Below are 6,140 nucleotides of genomic sequence, written 5' to 3'. Positions count from 1 at the left end.
AGCACTTTTTCCTATCTGCAAATATTCACCACCATAATTTTATAACTACCTTGTGTTACATTATATTAATATAGCTTACAATATTTATTTTTTCTATTGCTTAATATTTTGATTGTTTATGATTTTTTTCTATTTTAAAGATAATTTGTGAGTATATTTCTGATAGTTTCAAAAATAGAGTCCTAGAAAGGGAAATAGTAGACCTGAGCTTATAAACATTATTAAAACTCTTGATTTATTTTGTCAAATTGATTTCTATGAATGTTACACCAATTTACTCTTGACAGCCAATATTTGATCGTGCCCATTTCTCTGCTCTATCACTCCACATTTTAACTCTTGAAGAATTAAATGGTGCACTGTATTGGGGATGTACACTATAAACATTAAAATACTTATTTTTAATATTCTTATTAAATTTATTGGGGTGACATTAGTTAGTAAAATTATATAGGTTTCATGTGCACAATTCTATAATACATCATCTATATATTGCAATGTGTGTTCACCACCCAGAGTCAGCTCTCCTTCCATCACCATATATTTGACCCCATTTACCCTCATTTACCACCCCCTTCCCCCCTTCACCTCTGGTAACCACTAAACTATTGTCTGTGTCTGTGAGTTTTTGTTTTTGTTTGTTTGTCTTGTTCATTTGTTGTTTTGTTTTATATCCTACATGAGTGAAGTCATATGGTTCTGAACTTTTTCTGTCTCACTTATTTCGCTTAGCATAATAATCCCAAGATCCATTCATGTTGTCACAATGGCACCAATGGCAGTATTTCATGAATTCTTATGGCTAAGTAATATTCCATTGTACATATGTACCACATCTTCTTTACCCAATCACCTATTGAAGGACACTTTGGTTGTTTCCACGTCTTGGCTACTGTGAATAATGCTGCAATGAATATTGAAATACATATATCTTTATGGATAAATGTTTTCAGATTTTTTGGGTAGATATCCAGAAGAAGTATTGCTTTGTCATATGGTAATTCTATTCTTAATTTTTTTAAGGGAACTTCATACTGTTCTTTATAGTGGCTGTACCAATTTACCTTCTCCCCTGCAGTGTATGAGTGTTCATTTTACTCCACAACTGCTCCAACAATTGTTAAAATGATACTTAATTTTATTCCAAGACAATGTTAATGTCTTCAAATTATTACTTAAGGTCACATGCTAAAATTGAATTACAGGCTATTAACAATTCTGTAATTGGTTCAATGTGAGTGTGTTTGAACCTCTAAGACTACCATGTCTTCTTTTTATTTTTTTATGGAGATAACATTAGTTAATGACATTATATACATTTCAGTGCATAACATTATAATTTGATAGCTGAGTATGCAATTGTCACTACCAAAAGTTTAATTTCCATTCATTACCATATATTTGAACCCCCCAACGAAGTTGTGATATATTTTCTTATAAAAATATATTGCTGATGATGTTGTGGTGATGATGGAGATAACTGAGGTAAAAATACTACTATCCATTATGCATTAAGAAAACTGAGATTAGGTCATACAGTTCTTGACATTTTCTGTCTGACATATTTCACTTAGCATAATAATCTCAAGATCAATCCATGTTGTGGTCTCATATGGCAGTATTTCATCTTTTCTTGTGGCAGAGTAGTATTCTATTGTTTATATATACCACATCTTCTTATTTATTTATTTATTTATTAGTTTCAGGTATACAAAACAATTCAATAGTTATACTTTTCACCCTTCACAAAGTGACAACCTCCCTCCCCGAATCCACTGCCTCCCTGATATCATACATATCTATTACAATTCCATTGACTCCACTCTCCACAGTATACCTCACATCACATGACTATATATATATATATGTATATATATGTATATATATACATATATATACATATATATATTTATAGTTGACATACAATATTATACAACTTCAGCTTCATGTACCACATCTTCTTTATACAATCATCTATCCAAGGACACTGGTTGTTTCCATATTTTGACCATTGTAAATAACGCTGCAATGAACATTGGAATACCTATATCTTTTCAGATAAATGTTTTCAGATTTTTGGGGTATATACCCAGGAGAGGGACTGCTGGGTCATATGGTAATATGTATTATAGAATTGTACACTTGAAACCTATGTAATTTTAATAACTATTGTCACCCCAATAAATTTAATTTAAAAATAAAACTGAAATTAGGTTAATTTGTTTAAGGTCAGACAGCTAATTTTTGTCAGAGCTGGAATAAAACCCTCATGAATTTGACTCCAGAGACTGTGAGTTGCACTAGGATACTAACTCTCTCTTCATTTAGATACACATAAAAAACTCTGTAGTGTCTTTCTACCCTTCCCCTAGTGCTAAAAAACAAGAAAAGAAAAAACAGGCTTATAGAAATTCAGGTGGTAAAGTAGAGAAAACTAGTTTTTTTTCCTCTCAGTCTTCAAAATTATACCTAGCACATCGGAATTCTGTACTCATAATGTTACAAAATATGTCAAATAAGGATTTATATTTTTTTGTTGCTGTTTAACAGAATCTCCATTAAAACATAATTCCCTGGTAAGGAAAAACTGAGGAATTATGATGTGGAAAGTAGACACAAATTGGCAACCTTGATAATTCTGAGACAGTTAGGCTTAGCCACCTGCAGGGTGCAGCATGGTCAATCAGAGGACATCTTGAAGGCACTGAGTATAAGTGGCTAAGAAGAGAGAGAGGCAAGAGGTAGAACAGACACACATATACAAAAATGGGAGGGAATATAAATACAGCTTGACAGTTTTGTTGATGCTCAAGCATCTTCAAGTATTGAGCTTTTAAACAGTTTTCCCATTTTGATAGCAAGTTTTATTTTCTGTTATTTTATTACTATAATACAAACTGTCTCCTTTCCTTAAGCTTCGAAGTTATTAGGATGAGTAGATAATATTACCTTCACTCTAAAATCACTGAATATTACTTGAACCACCTTGAACATCAACTAAACCAGTAAAACACATACAAGAGATGCATTTTTTTTTGTAGCACACCAAAATTTATAATGTCAATTGTAAAACTCAATCATTTTTCAGGGATATAATTAAATCAAACTTTAGCAAGTAGTTTTCATTAGGGTCCTAACCAAGCTGGATGTTTTGCATGTAATATGATCTTATGTAAAGAATAAAAAATAAATTGAAAGTAAAGAGGCAGGAAAGATATTGGATTCTGGTAAACGGATTCAGTCACTGGTAAAAATAACTCAGTGTGCTGAACACACCTAAAATTATCATGGATGAGATATTCCAACATTTCTGTTCATTATACCTTTGAAAGTAATTCATTAGAATGTGTTTGTATGAGGAATGTTATAAATTGTGTCTTTATATATTAATTACTTGGTATACTAAGTCTACTAAAGTGGTAGTAATTTATAACAATATGAAACTCAACTACATTGGGATGGGTACATACTATTGGCCTTAGATAAGTGTCCCCTTGACTGATGACTGAATTCTCCATATCACCATAATAATAGTACCAATTACTATGTCAAAATACATATTATTTTTTTTATTCAACTTACTGCTAACTTTTGATTTTAACATTAGTGATTCTTTATGCATTATTCACAATTATACATAAATTAGTCTAAATTAGTATGATCAACGTTTTGGTGTTAATAGTCTGAGAATACTACTTAATGATGTCATTCTGAAAATAACATTTGTCCTTGTAGGTTGGTGAATCAGGGGAAAAAATATTTCAATGAAAGCAAGATCTTTAAACTTAATGAAAGTGGCCCAAATACAAGATTGGATTCTTGAGTTATGGAGTGTGATTTCTCAGACTTTCTGCTGATTATACCTTTGTTATACTACAAAAGATTTTGCAGAATGGATGTAACTCTCTCTACATGAGCCATCTGAGAGGCAAGAAAAGTGGTCTCAGTCAAGGCACTACATACAGAAATGCATGAAACAACAAACAGCTCTAAGTGGAGGAAAGGACATCATATTAAATATAGGTTTAGGGAAATATAAATAAAAATATAATTTTACACCATTCTGGGTCATCTTGCTTTATATTACAAATGGAATACTTTTTTTTTTAATTTTTGAGGGTTTAGAAGCAAATATACTTCTCATAATTTTTTAACTGACCTTCCAGTGAAATATTTAGAGGGCTTTTCCTCCTCAGGCAGATCATACCAAAGTAGTCATTCATCTGGGAATTCATAGCACCACTGTAAATTAAAATTAGCAAAACATACAGTAAAAGCTGCTGTAAACTACTTTAGGAGACCTGCTGATGGCTGTGATTAATGGCTGTGCATCTACAGCTATTGCACATAGGTCTTAACAGAGCTATTTGTAAATTGTCAACAGAAACTCATGCAACCTCAGGTTATCAATCAGGAAGGTATGCATTGAAGTTGGTTAATTACAGCTCCTCTTTAATGGCACCAGGATGTGCATAATATTTCTCAATGCCTGAAAACTTCCAAAGACTAGTGATGAAGCTAATTTGAAAGCAAAATCTTACGATGGACAAATACTTGCTTTTTTCTGCTTGTTAGCCCTCACAAAGAGAAACATGGTCTTATTTAAGTGTATACAGCTCCTTCCTTTCCAATTTTTGTGGTCCTTCCTCTGTTATACATGTCCTCAAATTATTTTGTTGTTATAGCAATACTTTTCTATTTTGGAGAAACAAATCTAGCAAGAATGGTATTTGTAGAACTCACACTCATCCCAAGCTATATTCTTTCAACTATGGTCTCAGAGGTCTCCATCACACAGTTGTGGATCCAAATGCAAATGCTTTGTATGTCTTTTTTCCCCCTTAATATTGGCTACATTTTGCAAACCTTGGTTCATGGACAGACTATTTCAGACCCAAAGAGAAACAGCAGTCCTTTTATGTGGTACAGTGCCTTTTATTTGCCAGTGCATTCCTATCCATTCTTTCATAACATCCCAGTGAGATAGGCAGTGTAGGCATTGCAGTTTGCAATAAATGGTAATGTTGCGGGGAACCCAGACAGAGAAACAGGACACCAAGGCGTGGGAAGCAACTTTTACTAATTCCAGCACTGGCTCAGCGGATTCACATCCAGAGGCTGAGCCCCGACCCGGGCGGGACTCGGGGCTATATACCCTGAGGTTTCCGGGTTAGCATCTAAGGTTCCTTATTAAGACATACAGCCTTGTGCCAGTTCCTGACTGGCTCCCAGGTGAGGGAGGAATTCGGAAATGTTAAATGCAGAAGTTTTGCTGACCATACAGTCCAGGAATGTCTTTGTCTGAAGCCCGTGCAATATCCTTAGTGACCACGTGGTCTGGGAAGGCCTTTGTCTAGGGCCCACTGCCACAGTAATAGCATAATTGATAATATAGCAAGGTATATAGTGTTCTGATTATTAAGGTTACTTATTGTTTATAAAACATTGTTTGTTTTATATTTATTCTCACTTCAAGAATATTTAAAAGTGCTGATAAAATCAGAATTGACCAGTTCAGGTTAAAATAATTTCCTCAGCAAAGCATCATAACTGTAATCAGCATTGATAACTAATTTCTATGAAATATACACATTAGAGATATGTAGGAGAGACACTGAAAAAAAATCTTAAAATTTGTGAGTCAATAAGCTTCCTTAATAATTCTTCATTTGTTTGTCTTGTTCCTTTGTTGTTTTCAGATTTATATACCACACATCAGTGAAATCATATGTTTCTCGACTTTCTCTGTCTGACATATTTTGCTTAGCATTATAATCTCAAGGTCCATCCATGTTGTCACACATGAAGAAACAAAAACTCATAAACACAGACTATTTAATAGTTTAGTGGTTTCCATAAGGTGGAGGAAGGGGGATGGTAGATGAGGGTAAAAGGGATCAAATATATGGTGATGGAAAAAGAAGTGACTCTGGATGGTGAACATACAATGTGATATATAGATGAGGTATTACAGAATTGTACACCTGAAACCTATATAACTTTACTAACAATTGTCACCCTAATAAACTTTAAAAAACCATTCTTGGGCCGGCCGAGTGGCACGATGGTTAAGAACTGGCTTGGGATGCCAGAGGGCCCCAGTTCAGATCCCACATATGAGGGCCAGTGACACTGCCCTC

This window comes from Hipposideros armiger, unplaced genomic scaffold (genome assembly GCF_001890085.2).
Source record: "Hipposideros armiger isolate ML-2016 unplaced genomic scaffold, ASM189008v1 scaffold_409, whole genome shotgun sequence".
In the NCBI taxonomy this organism is placed as follows: Eukaryota; Metazoa; Chordata; class Mammalia; order Chiroptera; family Hipposideridae; genus Hipposideros; species Hipposideros armiger.
The sequence above is the reverse complement of the archived record's forward strand: the minus strand, read 5'-3'. Positions refer to the sequence as shown.